This window comes from Megascapheus bottae, chromosome 11, assembly GCF_031878675.1.
Source record: "Megascapheus bottae isolate mThoBot1 chromosome 11, mThoBot2.hap1, whole genome shotgun sequence".
In the NCBI taxonomy this organism is placed as follows: domain Eukaryota; kingdom Metazoa; phylum Chordata; class Mammalia; order Rodentia; family Geomyidae; genus Megascapheus; species Megascapheus bottae.
The window spans coordinates 42,616,865-42,634,760 of NC_143519.1; the positions used below are offsets into that span (position 1 = coordinate 42,616,865).

A 17,896-nucleotide genomic window follows, 5' to 3' on the forward strand; every position below is an offset into this window, starting at 1 on the left:
GGGTCTTCATGCATGCTATGCAAGCACTTTAACCACTAGGCCAAACTCCCGGCCCATAAAGTACTCTTATTGTGGCATCATGGTCCAGCCATTGAATTGGGTCAGACTTGGGAGGGCTGTTTGTTTTCATGTGTTAGATGCACAAATGATTCTCTCTGTCCAAGGTGAAGGATGTGTGTGTAACACATGCATGTAGGGAAGGTGGGTGGTCTCCTTTCTGACTTGGAAAAAAAAAATTCCTCAGGCAGGGGTTTCTAAGCATTGCCCAGAGCTTGGGGCTTGCATCTGTCTCTGTTAACTAGCAAGTATTGCTCACATCTTGCCCTAAGTGAAGCGTTGGTAGTTGGAGATCAACAATGCATGCTTTTGGAATGGACTCAGATGGAATTGAATGATACACCAGTGGTTGCCCAGTTTATGTTTAGACACATAAGAATTGAGCAGCTCCCCATCCTTGAGCCCAGACTTCTAGTCTAGAGAGAGGGAATTTAAACTGATCACAGTAAAGAAGGAAAGTTCTGGAAGGGTTGATACAACTCAGTATGACCTCCAAAAGCAGCGAATATTTGACTTTGGAATGCATTTTTATTTTGGGGGATGGCTTTGCCTCCCTGGGTTCTGCCTGGACAAATGTCGGAATTAGTCAGCATTCCTTAAGCATATGCTTTTATGGCCAAAGAAAGTGGCAGCCTGGAGGCGTGCTGGCAAGTCAGGGAGAGCCAGCTGGATTAGACATTTGCCATGGCCCTTGTGTTTCTAGACCTTACAGGGAGGCCACCTAAGCCAAGAAACAAGAAACCACAGGGACTCTGGGCAGGGCTCTCCACATGGCAGCAGATTTTAATACTAGTATTCCTATTAGACAGGCCCGAGGTCAGAATGGCTTTCTTTCTTTTTTTTTTTTTTTTGCCCTTTCGAATAAGGTTGCTATTGTAAAACGTGTCAGGTTCTAAATGAAACAGTTTAAGGCCTTTTCTTGTAAGTGGGAGTCCTATCTGAAATCAGTGTCCCCTAAACTTAACTGTATGGGTTGTCACAGCATGGTTCCCATGTTCTCGTTGATTACAGAGCTTTGACTTTTATCTGTCAGCGTTGATGCTTTTTGCAAAGTGGTTTGGGGCAGGCCTACTTGGGCTCACTCAATTGATTAGAGACTATAATTACATGAGTATAATCCTTTCTGTCATATCAAGTGGTGTTCACATCAGAGTGGTATCTCATTGTATTTGCAAGTCACACCCCTGTCGGTTGTGCAGATTGTGACCTTTGTGGGATGAAGATAGGGGGTTGAAAGCATGATTGAGTGAATGAAAGGAATGATGTTTGCCCAGCAGTACCTTATCAGTTGTGTGGAGTGAGAGAAGGTATTTTCTTGTGGTAGAATGCAGTTGTCAGCAGTTTATCATTAGTGGCTGTTTCCCTGTAACTCTAACCTGGAGAAGAAAAAGCAAGAAAGGAAGGAAAGAAGAGGAGAGGGAAATCTTAAAAGTCTCGGGCTAGTTTTAGGTGCTAAATGGCCAGTGTTATTTTTAGCTTGCTTAGAGATCAAGACTGGGGTGGGGGGTGTTGGTGGTATGTTGTGTTTGGTTCTATCCTGTGGAATAGATACTGAACACAGAAGGGCAGAAGTGTCCAGGAAATAGAACCCCCTTCAAGTTGGCTTCTAGTTTCCAGAGACCCTGTGTCTGCCTCAGGCCAAAAGAGCAACTAAGAGTGAGTCTTTGTTGGACTCTTTCTAACTAACAACACGCATATGTGGCTGCATTTCCAGGTCTAAGCATTGGGGAGGTGGATTAGGTATGGATAGGAAGCCTTCATTTGGAATCTCCTGGCTGTGGTTAGCTTTAAGAATTAAACGGAACTGTGACAACTGTGTAGTATTTGGAAGAGCAGAAGGGATGGGCACTTTGTGGTGCCCTTGTGGTGAAAGTCTCCATGACTTAATACTGCTCAGCCCAGCATGAGTGAGTCTGCAAGCAGACAATAGCCTGCATCCTCAGTGTGCCCAGGGCCTGGGTGCCACCTTGTGTAAATATCACTGTGGTTCCAGTATGGCAGAGAGGGAGAGATGACGAATTTATAGCAGCTGGAGGAGGATCTCATTGAAATTCAGAGGAAATTTGATAGACTGGAGCCTGGTAAGGTAGGCAGAAAAAGCCTTTGTCTTCCCTGGTTGATAGTGATATCCAGAGCATCTTTCTGAACAGTAAATAGCAGAATTTTACCCAGAAGTAGCCTATGAGTGTCTTTAGAGGCTACCCTTGGTCCTTAGGGTGCTGTGGAGAACTGAAACAGCTTGGTGGTCTGGTGATCTGCAAGCTTCCTGCTAGCAACAGTGTGGGTTGGTTTTGGAGACATCTGAATTATGTAGTCGGATGCTGACATTGTTTGCTGGATATACAGGGTGTGGCCTTGAACAGGGAAGTACATTGTGGTGGGAGTTCCCTGGGCTGGAGGTGGTGGAACATTCTCTTAATGAGTACATGCTACACTGCTACAGGCAGAATGCAGGCTCTCAGTTCTTCAGAGACAATTCAAGGCTCATAAAAGTTCCATCTCCATGAAGAGCATTCTGATTTTTTCCCCTTTGGTGTGAAAGTGGTATGGGGAAAAGCAGAGGTTTGCTGGCCAGAAAGGACTATGGCTTTAAGTCTTCAAATGTAAAATAGACCAGAAGACAGCTTCTTTTGAGACCTTGGTCTAGCTATCACACAGGTAAGATGTCAACACACTCCATTGCGGATTTGATCATGGACAAAGGTTGCAAGCTGGATTGCTCCTGAGAGTGACCCACAGAGTACAGATTAACTATCACCTTGACTTTCAGCAGTCATCTGTTTGTTTTGGGAAGAGAACCATTTTAGAATTCCATGAACATTAATAGTAGATGGATTGAGTTGGCCATGCACTTGGGTTGCTGAGGTAAGAAGGTAAAAGAGTTGGAAACCAGCTTGGGTTAAATCTAATACACAGGAGTGAGTATGCACACATGCATGTGTGTAAACACCCACACATATTAGATGGACTGAGGTACTGTGACTTTTGCCTGTGGAACTTTTATTCTAACTTAGTAACTAGTGTTGAAAAAAAATGACTTTTCTCTGTGTGAATTCTTCTTTGACTAAGTTTAGGACACAGGGCCACCAGCTCTTTTTCTGGGTTTATCATTTTGAATTTGATAATAGGATAAGGAGATGATATCATTTCAGTCATCACTGGCTCAGGCCTGTAATTCTAGCTAATCAGGAGTCTGAGATCAGAGGACTGAGGTTCGAAGCCAGCCTGGGCAGACAAGTCTGAGACACTCTAATCTGCAATTAACCATTAGAAAGCTGAAAATGGAGCTGATGAGGCTCAAATGGTAGAGCACTAGCCTTGAGTGAAAAAGCTTAGGTAGAACATTCTGGTTCTGAGTTCAAGCCCTAATAGTGGTATTTAAAAAAAAAAAAAATTAAGTCGGGCTGGGAGTTTGGCCTAGTGGTAGAGTGCTTGCCTAGCATGCACGAAGGCCCGGGTTTGATTCCTCAGTACCACATACATAGAAAAAAACTGGAAGTGGTGCTGAGGCTCAAGTGGTAGAGCTCTAGCCTTGAGAAAGTCCAAAGACAGTGCTCAGGCCCTGAGTTCAAGCTCCAGGACTGACAAAAAAAATGTCAACAACCTTCAGAATTTTTCCTAAATTGCCCTCTTGCTTGTTGATACCTCCTTGGGACATTATGGAAGGTAGGGGATGGGACAACTTTCTTCCTGACATACCTGCAATGCAGGAATCTAAATTGTTGTCAGATTAAAACAGAAATCTTGTTTCAGACAAGGATGAGAATGATGAAAAGAGTGATATTTGTCAAGATGCATTATACTTATAAACTGTTGAGTGGTAACGCCTAACGCCTTTGTACAACCACTAACAATAGTATAACTACAATTAAAGAATTGCTTCAGAAATGTCTGTCAGATTGTTCATAGAACATCAACTCAGGCTAGGAGTCTGTCCCTGGGAAGATTGGTTTAGAAAGTGATTCAGAAAAAAAAGAGAAACCTCTCAATTTAGTAGGATGTGCACAGCAGGCTCCAGGAGGCATTCTGGGAGTAAGATTTGCTTTGAATTTTGTAGCTTCAGGCCTCTGTTGTGCTTTGTTCCTCTCCCAGGTCTTTTCCTACTGCCTCCAATTGTCTTAAAAAATTAAGTGTGGTTTAATTCATTCTTGCTTGATAATGAGTTAGCACAGAGCAAAGCTTTACAGTACTATAGAAGAATAGAGGAGATTTGAAACTAATTCTGTCTCTTGTAATCAAATTATAATCTGGCCACCCAAGGTTGTATGAGAGTCAAAGGAGCTCAGTTTTATTTTATTTTATTTTATTTTTTCATGCAGGACACTTTACTAGTTACCAGAACTCCGCTAACCAGAATCCCAGGGTGTTAAAATAAGGATGTACAGTCATTTATAGTTTGCAGCTTACAAAATTGCAAAGAAGCATAAAGGAACCCATGTCTTTTAATGCTCTAGCATTTAGGGCAAAGCATAATGCTTTCTACCCCAAAGGCTCTAGTATTGAATTTAGGAATGCCTAATTTCTGACACAGGGCAATTTTGTAAGAAGAGTAAGCTACGTGTTAATTCCTGTTTGGTAGCAAGGCTTGTATGAGGAACTCTTTTGTGAGATGAAAAGGGAAGTCCCTTTTACTTATTTTTTATTTTAACTTTTGTCATTCTTAATCCTATAAGATGTGTATGGATTATTGTAGATTCAGTGGAGAAATGTACTGTCAGGGGCAAGATATTTCTGACATTGAGTAGACCACAATGAAAATGCTTAAATCCATTGCTGTGATCTGGGAAGGACCAAGCTTTTGGAAGAGAGAGGAGCAGAATGCAGAGGGAAGTGGAGGCAATGCCACAGCTTTTACTTCTCAATCAGTTCTAATAAAGCTTTTTGCTGAGGACTTTATACAGAAGGACTTTAGTAGGTCCCTTTCTTATTGTTTTATTATTGGTAAGAGTGTGTTTACCTATTCAGTTGTGTAGTTTGAGCTCATGTTTTTCTTGCTAATGGATCTATCACTGGGTAACCTTTTAAGATGTTGCATTGCACTTATTGGTGAAATGAGTAAAAACCCAGTTCCTGAGTTGCTGAAATCGGATGGTGTGCAATATCGGTTGTGACATTTGGAGCTTTGCTCTTAAGGGTTTCAGTTATCTCATTTCTGTCATTTTCTGGGGGAGCCTGTTGTAGGTAGGTACCTGGAGAGCTTTCACCTTCTGTTCTCTATGCAAATGGGAATGGTTTTGCCCTGCCTCCCTCCTTTCCTGATTGACTATTGTGTATAATACCAAATAATTGATTTAGTAATTTTAAAGTTTTGTTTATTACTACCAATTAATTGTCCACGAGGGTTTCATTTTAACGTGACCATCTATGCATAGAAGGTACCTCGATCAGATTGTTCAAAGATGTTTCACCAGAGTATCTCACAATATACCTTACTATATTTTACTCATATTGATTTTTGTTTCCTTTCTGAGCCATACTCTCCTTTTTTGGTCTCGCTGGTCCTGAAACTTAAATTCAGAGGCTGGGTGCTGTTGCTGAGCCTCTTTGTACTCAAGGCTAGCACTCTACCACTTGAGCCATAGCGCCACTTTTTCTTACCTTATCGGAGGCAAGAGTTGAAAGGACTTTCCTGTTTGGGCTACCTTGGAATCTTGATCCTCAGATCTCAGCCTCCTGAGTAGCTAGGATTACAGATGTGAGCCACCGTACCCAGCCACACTCTTCTTTCTGTGAGAAAGCCCCTAACTTAGAAGCCACTCTGTCAACACAGAGATGTGTCAGGTAGCTGGCTACAGGCACTGACATGCTTCATTACTCACCTCTGGGCAGGAGAGATTATTTTTAACTTCGGGGCAATGGAGAGAGTAGTCCTCAATGACCTAGTTTCTCTTCCATTTTGTAGAAGAAATGGCTTATGGTGTGGTTGGTTCTGATTGAACAACTCACTTAACAATGCTTGTATTACTCAGAGATGTTTCAACTAGGGACTTTTGATTTCTCATTGACCCTACATTTAAAACTCTTCGAGGTCAGAAAACAATTTTTTTTCTCCTAATGAATTATTCTTTTGCATAGAGGAATATTGGGTTTTAGAGATGGTATGAGCAAAGACTTATAGCTTTGAAGTCTTTTTGTTCTTATATTGGTCCTGGCCTGGTCAGTTGCTAACCATGTGGCCTTGGACTAGTCTTTCAGTTGTCCAGGGCCCTATTTTCTGTTCTGCAGATGTGAGAGGGATGTAAAAACCAGCTGCTTTCCTATATGCCAACGATGAGAAGAGTGAGGCAGAAATCAGGAAAGCAACTCCTTTTGCAATAGATTCAAAGAAAATAAAGTACTTAGGAATCAACTTACCTAAGAATGTAAAGGATCCTTATGATGAAAACTTTAAAAACCTGAAAAAGAAAATTAAAGCAGAACTGAGGAAGTAGAAAAACCTTCTATGCTCCTGAATTGGAAGAGTTAACATCGTGAAAATGGCAATCTTGCTAAGGGCTATCTACAAATTCAGTGCAATGCCCATCAATATCTCAATATCATTCTGTAAGGAAATAGAAGAAACAATCCAAAATTTTATATGGAATAATAAAAGACCCCAAACAGCAAAAAAAAAATCCTTAGCAGAAAGAACAGTGCTGGAGGAATATCAATACCAAACTTCAGACTCTATTAAAGACTATAGTGACCCAAACAGCTTGGTACTGGCACCAGAACAGGCCTAAGGAACAATGGAATAGAACTGAAGACCCAGAAATCAACCTGCAGACTTATGGCCACCTAATCTTTGATAAGAGAGCCAAAAAATAGAATGGAAGAAAGTCTCTTCAACAAGAGGTGCTGGCAGAATTGGTGAAGCACCTGCAGAAAACCAAAGTTGGATCCTTCTATGTCACTCTGCACCAAATGGTTCAAAGACCTTGAGGTAAAAGCAGATACACTGAAAACTTTACAAGAAGGAATAGGAGATACACTAGGTCTCCTTGGCACAGGTCAAAACTTGCTTAATATAGATCCAGAAACACAACAAATTAAAAAAAGTTTGGAGAAATGGGACTGCATTAAGCTGCTATATGGCAAAAGACATAGCTAGCAAGTTAAATAGAAAGCCCACAGAGTGGGAGAAGATCTTCACTAGCCATACAACAGACAAAGTATTTCATATCTAAAATATATCTACAACTCAAATAATTGAATCTCTCCAAAACAAATCTTCACAGAAACAACCATCCCATTAAAAGGTGAGCTAAAGACTTAAAGAGAGACTTCTCTGAGGAGGAAATAAGAATGGCCTATAGACACATGAAGAAATGCTCCAGATCTCTGGCCATAAAAGAAATGTAAGTCAAAACAACTTTGAGATACCACTTCACTCCAGTTAGAATGGCCATGATCTTGAAATCTAATAAAGCTGGCTGTCTGCCTGGGTGGCCCATGGACCACGCAGAGTGGTCGTGGCGTTCAGACGATCCCTCTGGATGACCGAGCGGGAGGCAGCCACACCAGCTTTTTGGGAAGTGGAGCACCGATGATGTTCAGATCAATGACATTTCCCTGCAGGATTACATGGCAGTGGAAGAGAAGTATGCCCAGTACCTGCCCCGCAGTGCAGGAGGGTATGCTGCTAAACTCTCCGGGAAAGCTCAGTGCCCCATCACGGAGCGCCTCACTAACTCCATGATGGTGCATGGGCAGAACAGTGGCAAGAAGAAGCATGCCTTTGAGATCATCCACCTGCTCACTGGTGAGAACCCTTTGCAGGTTCTGGTGAATGCCATCCTCAACAGTGGGCCCCGTGAGGAGTCAAGGCGAGCTGGAACGGTGAGAAGGCAGGCTGTGGATGTGTCCCCACCACGCTGGGGTGAAGCAGGCCATCCGGCTGCTGTGCACTGGTTTCCATGAGGCTGCATTCCGGAGCATCAAGACCATCGCAGGGTGCCTTGTGGGTGAGCTCATCAATGCCAGCCAGGGCTCTTGCAACTCCTGTGCCATCAAGAAGGATAAACTGGAGTGTGTGGCCAAGTCCAACTGCTTATTTCTCAGATGCTGCCCAATAAACTCTGCCCTTTGGGGAAATTAAAAAAAGAAAAAAAAATCTTAAAAAATCCCAGATGCTGGCGGGGATGTGGCCAGGAGGGATAGCTACAATAGCTCAAAACCTAGGTACATAAGGTCATACAGGATGAGACTAAATGAAATGAACTATATGATGTGGAAACAAGAGCTTTATCTTGTGTGATTGTTGTTCTTTTTTTTTTTTTTTGCCGGTCCTGGGTTTGAGCTCAGGGCCTGAGCACTTTCTCAAGGCTAGAGCTCTACCACTTGAGGAATCGAACCCACGTCTAATGCATGCAAGGCAAGCACTACCACTAGGCCAAACTCCTGGCCCCTATTGTTGTTCTTAATGTACTGTGTTATGTCTCTTCTCTTTTTTTGCCCTTATGGTTAATCTCATATTGTTACTGTATCTGACTTTGTTATCTGGTATATTGTATATACAATTATTTATTTGAAATAGGAAAGGGAAGGGGGGAAAACAAGATGATTGGGAGAGGGTGGAGGGAGGGAAATTGGGACAAAAACATGACAAGGGATGTCGATGTGTGAGAAGTAATACGCCTACTACCTGATGAATGTAACTGTAATCCCTCTATACATTATCCTGACCAAACAGAACAGAACAAAAACCACAAGAGGTTATGGCATGGGGTGCTGGTGGATGGAATTATAATCATATACTCTACCTAAAGCACAGTGCTTGACCAACAGAACACATTCAGGAAATGCTAACTGATAGCATTCTATTTCCTTTGATATTTTGTAGCTTTTTAATTGCTACCAGGAGAGACGGGTTTTGGTGGCTTATGCCTGTAATCTCAGATACTCAGGAGACTGAGATCTGAAGGATGGAGGTTTCAAGCAAGCCTGGACAGGAAAGTCCTTGTGACTCTTATCTCCAATAAACTACCCAGAAAAAAGCCAGAAATGGTGCTGTGGTTCAAGTAGTAGAGTGCTAGCCTTGTGCACAAAGAGGTATGATTTGAGGCCAGAGTGGACAGAAAGGTTCTCAAGATGCCATCTCTAAAATAACCAGAGAAAAGCCAGGCTGGAGATGTGGTTTAAGTGGTTAAGCATCAGCTGAATAAGCATATGACCCTAAGTTCAAGTCTCAGTGTTACAAAAAGAGAAAAAGAAATCACAACAAAACTTAGACCAATATAATGATTTTCTGAGTAAAGTAACAAAAATATCTTTGACAGTCAAAGAACAATTGAGAAAACAGAATATTTAGCTTAGAAAACCAAAGCACTTGCAGAGGCTATGGTCACTGTTTTCCATTGACCATATTAGCAATTTTTAGATTTATAAAATTAATTTGTAAAAATTAACCTATTAAAGTCTCATTCAAGTGCAGTGGAACTTTTGATTTGGGTTCAAAAATGTATTGTAGGGCTGGAAGTGTGATTTAAGTATTAGAACACTTGCCTAACCATGAGGTCCTGAGTTCAAGCCCTACTATAGCTAGAGGAAAAGAAGACAAACCCAAAAAGCAAGAGAAGAAAGTAACTAAAACTGTTCATTTACCACTGGGTGGCTTTGGTTTTAGTTATATAGTGGTTTTGTCCCAGGGTACATGGGAGGATTTACATAGAGAGACAGGACCAATAGTCCTGGCCTCATTGGGTGCGAGAAATACAGACACTCAGCCTCAGGCTCTACTCTGGGCCTGAAGAATCACAATCTGCATTTTACCCAGATCCCAGGTGACATGCACAGAGTTGGAAGAGCATTGTTTAAAAAACTAGTGTAATTATAGTCCTCTTGATGTTACAATGCATGTAGCCTGAGTAGTGTAGCTTACACTGTTGATACTGGAAGAGAAAGATTCTTTCTTCCTTCTGTTGTACAGTTCCCCTCCCCTCCACCTCCATCTGACTGTTGAGGTCCCTGTGCTCTGTTTCTCATATTGGCCTGTTGTTGGTTTTTTTTTTTTTTTTTTTTTTTTTTGCTGGTCCTGGGCTTGAACTCCGGCCTAGGCACTGTCCTTGGATACTTTTTGCTCAAGGCTAGCTCTCTGCCACTTGAGCCATAGCACCACTTCTGCTATGTATGTGGTACCTAGGAATGGAACCCAGGGCTTCTAGCATGCTAGCTAGGCGAGCACTCTAACACTAGGCCATGCTCCCGGCCCCTCATGTTGGCTTTTTAACTGTAATTTCATGTATTTTTGTTCCTTAAAGCTTTGTAGGTGGCTTTCTTAAGTGCTCTGAATTTAATAGATGGGTTTTGTTTTGTATTTCTTAATTTTTGAGTTCAGTGTGTGATACTTTTATAGTAGAATCCACATGGAACTTATTAATAATATTTTATAAAGTACTCCTTGTTCTGAAAAGAGTGCTTTTTTTCCTGGTATGAGGGTAGGTGTTAAGATATGGATGGAATTGGGTACCAGTTAGAATTCTAGGAAAAGTGGTATTTGGTTGGCTATAAGATTTTCTTCCTACCATTGCTTCCCTCCAAGCAATGCAGTAGTAAAAAAAATTCACAATAGTTTCACCACCAAGAAGAGAAGGGGAATTTATGGGGTAAGAGTGACATTGGGAATAAGGCATTCTTTAAGGGAATTGCATTTCCTGTAGGTAACTGGAAACATTTCCAGGTTTCAAAATGAACAGATGTCTTTCTCTCTGAACAAGTAACATTTGAGTAACAAATGAGTAGGAATGACTTGGTAGAATTTCTGACATATATCAAAACATTTTTAATATACTTGTTCAGTTAAGATGTTTTACAAGCATTATTATTATTATTATTATTATTATTATTATTATTATTATTGTACTGGTGATGGAACTCAGGACTTTGAGCCACATCCATCTCCAACACTTTAAAAATATTTGACACTTGTATTGGTGTTACGTATAAGAATACTATTAACCCTTTTCTAACTCAACACAATTTTGTAAGAATGAATATTATCTGAAATAATCCTGAAAGGGCTTTTGGCTACCTGGGAGTTGTCCACTTTAGTACTTTCCTCTCTTCTGGGTACATCTCTCTTGGTTGGGTTGTCACTGGAGCAGCTGGGGATGAGAATGAGTGTTGTCACCACGATGTGCTCTTCCCCCAAGATATTGGTATGTAGTAAATCTAATAGCAGCATCAAGAAATCTTTTTTTTTTTGGTTGAAAGAAAAGTTCACCAAGGCTATGGTTCAAGTCTTTGTAACATTTTTCCTTTTAAAACCTGAACCGCACATTTAGATTTGATTATACCTCTGAAGTGTTTAATTTTAGAATTCTCTGTTTTGTAATATGCCAGTTCTAAGTCATGGAGGAAGGCATTCTTTGCAGAGTGTGTGCGTCCGTCCAACTGTCTGTCCGTCTGTCCGCCTGCCTGCCTGCCTGCCTGCCTGTCTGTCTGTCTGTCTGTCTGTCTGTCTGTCTGTATCTGTGCCAGCCAATACTGCAGCTTGAACTCAGTCAGGAACTGGGAACTGTCTCTTAGTTTTTTCCCCTCAAGGCTGATGCTCTACCACTTGAGCCATAGTTCTACTTAGGGCTTTTTTGGTGGTTAATTTGGAGACAAGAATCTACTAGACTTTCCTGCTCCAGGTGGCTTCAGATTTCGAACTCAGACCTCAGTGTCTGGAGTAGCTAGGATTACAGGAATGAGCCACTGGTGCCTAGCTGCATTTTTTTTTTTGCCAGTCCAGGGCTTGAACTCAGAGCCTGGGCACTATCCTTGGATACTTTAGCTCTCTGCCACTTGAGCCACAGTGCCACTTTCAACTTTTTCTGTGTATGTGGTACCAAGCAATAGAACCCAGGGCTTCCTGCATGCTAGGCAAGCACTCTCCCACTAGGCCACACTTCCAGCCCCTAGCTGAATTTTGAGTTTTGACTTTAGAGCCTATGTCTTTTTCTATAGACTCTTGCACCCATCACAGGAGAATGGATCATGTCTATTGCCAGTGGTGGGGGTAAGAGAAGAAAGGATGACAGACAGCAAGAAGCTCAGTGGTCATCATTGCACAGATGGGAAATTTATTGTTTTGCTGAATTTACTGTTGTACTTGTTCCCTGGAACACAAAAGGCCGTGTATAGGATGAATAATTGCCTGTCTGTCACATGCATTGGGCAGCAAGGAGCTGTCGGTAAGGTTGAGGGAACATCACTCATTTGTTTTCTGATTGTTCCCTCCCTTCATTAGTAAGAACTCTTGCTGAACCTGAGCAGGCAGTTTTGAGGGTCAGGACAAGGCCTAGTATGTGCTGCATGACCTGTAGACATGTACAGTTCTTCTGAATCTTCACAACTGTTCAACCTTTGATTTCTCCGAAAAGAAAGGATCATTAGGCATTTTCATACGGTTTATTTCACCCAAAGTTTTGTCTTAGTTTTGGCAGGAATGAAACCTACCAGGTCTTGATTGGTTGAGATGTTGTGTGGTTTGCTAAGGGTCAAAGACTGTGATGGTCCCTGCATACCTGTTTCTTTCATCAGACTGTTGAACTACACGTGCCTGTATGTTTGTCCACGAAGGCTTGTCCTTTTGCCTTTATTTAGACATCTGAGTTTGCTGAAGATCAAACAGCTCATGACCAATATTGAAAGAGGGTTACTGAGTCTAGACTTTTCTTTAGCAACCCAACTTGTTTGAGTTATAAATGTTCTAATTACAGTGTTTGCTCAAATGAACCTTCTCATTTCCGTTACCCTGATTTCACAGAAGAGTGTAAAGACAGATGGCTTTCCATGCCACCTTTGTTCTAGAATGTTTATGTGGCCCACTTTCTATAGCCAATGAAAGATGATTCCTTGAGAGCAACAGAATCGTCTAATGGATCCTGTGCCTTCTTCCAGGCAGCAGTGCACATAGAATGTGTGACATAAGAGAATGTTGACAGTTGAACATTGGTGTTTGGTATTTATGAGTTGAGTTGAGATAAAGTAGACAGTATTTCCCTCATAGTTTATGAGAGAAATTCAGAGTATCAGGAAGAAAGGAGTCTGTGTTATAACATATGGCATCTGCCCAATGGGAAGTATTTGACCCAAGACCAAAATTTTTTGTCCCGGATTGATGACTTGAATCTCTTAGTAAATAGTTCATTTGACAGTTACGATTCGTTAAAAATTAGAGATAAACTAGTTTTTATTTTTGAAAAAAAAAATAAAAAACGGGTAGTGCCACATGCCAGTCATCCCAGCCTCATGAGATGCCATAGAAAGAATGAGATCCCAAACCAGGTTGGGCAAAAAGCAAGACAGTATCTCAAAAATAACACAAGCAGTAAGGTTTGGGTGCATGGTTGAGGTAGGAGAGCATTTGCCTAGTAAGCAAGAGACCCTGAGTTCAAACTCCAGTATTGCCATCACCATCACCTCCCAAAAAATTTTTTGAAGATGGACCTCATTAAATGCCAGTTGTTTTATGGATGAAGATTGAAGCAGATCTACACCCTATTAACATCAGGATCCTAGAAACTTGAAACTGTAACCTTAGCATGGGTTCAAGGACTATGAGAAGAAAAAAAAATGCATACACACACACAGTGTATGACATTACTAAGCTCTTTGCCCCCTCCTCCTAATTGATGAAGCCATTCCTGGAATTTTCCTTTCCTTTTGAGATGACAGAATAGTTAAGGGATACTGGGGTTAATACTGCCAGTGTTGTGGGGATATTTAAATAGAATTTAATGTCAGAAAGGAATGTGTAAGCTCTAGGTTGTGTATTTCTCCCTAATGGACAAATCTAGTCATGAGGCTCTGATAGAATTTATCAGTGCCTAGTCATTCGATTTTTCCTAACTGACATGATCTTTTATAGTAATAGCTTCTGTACATTAAAGTGGGAAAAACAGAACACTACGGTTTTGCTGTGTGTGAAGTTAAAAACATTTTATATTTACATAGTAAATCTAGGAGAGATTGCAATAACCTTTAATGGACCTGAGATTCTGAAAGTGGTAGCAGCCTGCAGAGATAAATAAGTAACCTATTAGTCTGATTAAATGTCTTTGTTTGGGGATCATGGGCAGTGCCCAGGCCCAGAGTTCACAATGATATGTGACTTTACTTGTTCATTCTTTTCTGTATAGATGCACATTCTTTTGCCATCCTTAAGGTCCTAGCAGCAGTTTGTCTTCCTCAGGTTTTTCATTATAAAACCTCACACCTAGAGAGATGGAAAGAACCTATAGTCTATTACATAATTTTTATTTTGTTACTACTTTGCTGTTTTTGTTGTGTCGATTTGTATGTGGCAGGGATGGGAATGACTGTACATATTTGGGCATTTTTAAGTGAAAAATGGAAGTAAAATTGAGGGTAAGCAGATATCGTGATGCTTCTTGAACATCGTTTTATCTGAAAATAAGGGCATTTCTTTGTATAACCACAATAATATTTCCAAGTACAAAAACTGACTGGAATTTTCTCTTGATAGCATATGTCCAGGGTATAGGCAAATTTCCCTAGTTGTCTCCACAATGTCATTGGTGGCTGTTTCTTTTCCGCTTGACCCCAGGATCCAGTCATCAGTGTTCAGGCATTATGATACTTTAACGCCCCCAGAACCTCTTTTATATTGACTTTGGAGTCTAGAACATTGACTCTTAACATTTTTACTCAAGGCTGGTGTTCTAGCACTTGAGTCTCAGCCCCACTTCTGGCTTTTGTTGTGGTTTTTTAAAACTAAGAGTCACTTGGACTTTTCTGCCTGGATGGACTTTGAACCTTTGACCCTCAGATCTCAGCCTTCTTTGTAGCTAGGATTATAGGCAAGAGCTACTGGCACCTGGCTGATACTGACTTCTTAGAGAAAACAGGCCACTCCACTTGGAGAAAGGCTCACTTTGGTACTCCGAAGGGGTAGAGTGGGGTCAAGGGAAGAGAATAGACAATTGAAGAGGAGAAAGTGGTGGAGAAAGCAGTCCTATAAAATTAAGAAAAGTGAGGAAAGAGTGGATTAGGAGGGATAAGTGAGAGTGTTGAAAGGGGTGCAATTGATTAAGAGGTATAGTATTCATAGACTGCTTTGTTAAATGGCAACTCCTTTGTAAAACTACTTAATGAGACTAATAAAAAAGAGATTGATAATAAAATATTAATAATAAAAAGAGCTCAAGGAAGACTTGGGGAAAGGCCCATTTTAGTTATACTTCTGATTGATTGTTTCCTGTTATGTTTCTCTTGTCTCTGTATTTCCTACTAACTGGACATCAGGCCAGAAGTTTTAACCTTCTTTGGGAAGATACAACGAAGGACATGAAAAATGCTTTACTCTTCACTTAATATGATTTTTTCTCAGACTTTCCATTTCCTAACAAATGGGGCGATGTCGTTTTTTTTCTGACAGCAGCATAGAATTCCATTGTGTACAAATACCACAACTTGTTGATCCACTCATCAACTGAGGGACATCTAGGTTGGTTCCATATTTTTGCTATGGTGAATAATTCTGCAATGAACATTATACAATGAATGATTGTTGTCCTTAATGTACTATGTTATCTCTCATCTCTTTTGCTGTCCCTTTGTACTTTTCGCTTTCCCATTAGACTATGAGTTGCTGACTGCAAAGTTACTGTCTTTTGAAGTTCAGTACAATCCAGTTTATTCACAGGCAAATTTATCTCCATCCCACACAAAGTGTGTGTGTGAATGTGTGTTCACAGGCACCAGCACTAGTGCTAGACTTAGGGCCTTGTACTTGCAAGGCCTTTTTACCCAAGAAGCTGCTCTTGAGTTACAACCCCACTTTCAGCTTTTTGCTGATTAATTGGAGATAAGAATTTCTTAGATTTATTTTGTCTGGGCTGGCTTTGATTTTTTTTTTTTGGCCAATCCTGGGGCTTGAACTCAGAGCCTGAGCACTGTCCTTGGTCTTTCTCAAGGCTAGAACTCTTAGCACTTGAGCCACAGCACCATTTCCGGCTTTTTCTATGAATATGGTCCCAAGGAATTGAACTCTGGCCAGTGGGCCAAACTCCCAGTCCTTGGCTTTGATTTTTGACCCTCAGATCTCAACCTCCTAAATAGGTAGGAGATATGAGCACTCAACTCTAGCATTTTCTTAAAAGGTATGGAGAAAGGAATGTCCTGGGTCCACTACTAAATTGCTTCTGTATGGTAGACATCTTCTCAAATGCCGGGTGGCCATCTGTCACCTACTCTTGCTCAGTACTGTCAGTGTCACCTTCTCTCCCATCTAGACCTAACCTATCCTAAGGAAAGTGAGAAGATAGTTCTGCTGATCAATGAATCTTCATTTATTTTGTTTTGTTTTAGATTCATTTTTTAAGGAACTGAGATGTATCTTCTCCATTGCCTGGTTTTTGTATTTTTTTTTGTGTGTGTGTGTGTCTTTTTCTGTTTGTTTGGGATAAGTGCTCCGGGAATACCCTTTTAACTCCTGTGGGTTCTGTTTCACTTTCAATAGCAAACAGGCAGAATTCCTTCCTGTGGGGACATCTTGATTTGCTCACCAGCCTCAAAGTATTTAGCAAATAAACTTTTCTGTTTGTTCTACAACTGACTTAGCCTAAGATTTGCTATAAATGGCAAAGTTACTGCACTGGCTTGGCACCATTCCAAGTGATGGAATAATTTTTGAGTATAAAAACATAGCTATTGCATTTTTTTGTGTGTGTGGGTCGTGGGGGTTGAACGAGGCCTGGGCACTGTCCCTGAGTTCTTCAGATCAAGGCTACCACCCTACTCTTGAGCCAAGCCCCACTTCCTGTTTTCTAGAGGTTAATTGAGATAAAGAGTCTCAGGTCCTTTTGTGCCCGGCCTGGCTTTGAACATTGGTCCTCAGATCTCAGCCTCTTGAGTAGCTAGGATTACAGGTGTGAGCCCTGCAAAAATATTTATTTTTAGGAACCCTTCATAAGCATGTATATGTGTTGGTCATTTTCATATGAATTAAATTCTTTTTCCTCCCCTCTCAAATTGTAAGGATAAACCTTAATATCTCATTTAATGGACTGAAAATTATTATTCTGGTCAGATTCCTTCATGGCTCCCTTCTAAAAAGGGCTATTTGGACCAAATGTGAAGAAAACCTGTTCTGAATGTGCACTTGGTCCTCAAGAAGATTAGCTTTCATCATTCACTTTCAGGTATCATTTATTCAGCTGGAACTCAAGGCTGGCCTCCCACAACTCAGTTTCTATAGTCAAACAAGATGAGAGTCCCGATTTCAGAGAACTCTTTAACCTGGTAAACCATCTTAAGAGTACTTACACCAGATATTGGTTGTCAAAAGCTATCTGATCAAGGTATTAGTCACCTGGACAGGCCAGACTATTTAAAACTAATAATAGTGTTTTGAGTAAATGAATCAGGCCATGGAACTTGAGTTTGAGCTTGAATACTTTTAGTTTCTAGTTCACTTCATTATATGGGGAGCAAAGAAAAAACATGTTACCTACACTTGGAGAAATGAGAGAAACTCATTTACGTGTGTGTGTGTGTGTGTGTGTGTGTGTGTGTGTGTGTGTTATATGTATGCTCAAAGGTAGTATTCTACCACTTGAGTCACAATTCCACTTCTAGCTTCTTGGTTGTTAATTGGAGATAAGTTTTAGGGACTTTGCTACCCAGACTAACTTCAAATTGTGATCCTCAGATTTCAGCCTCCTAAGTAGCTAGGATTAAAAGAGTGAGACACTGGCTTCAATAGTATATATGTATATATATATATATACACACACACATACATATATACACACATATGTACATATACATACATATACATATATGTATTTGCAGAATATTTCCATGGAGCCTTACTATAGAACTGAGTGAAAAATGTCTATCCTTTCCTATT

General features: G+C 40.8%; 1 protein-coding gene and 1 pseudogene across 2 annotated transcripts in view; both read left to right on the forward strand.

Moving 5' to 3' along the window:
- Positions 1-17,896, forward strand: part of Lrch1 (leucine rich repeats and calponin homology domain containing 1) — a 160,739-nt gene that overhangs the window by 20,756 nt on the left and 122,087 nt on the right. The window lies entirely within an intron of this gene.
- On the forward strand, positions 5,913-8,192 carry LOC150056960 (small ribosomal subunit protein uS7 pseudogene; annotated as a pseudogene).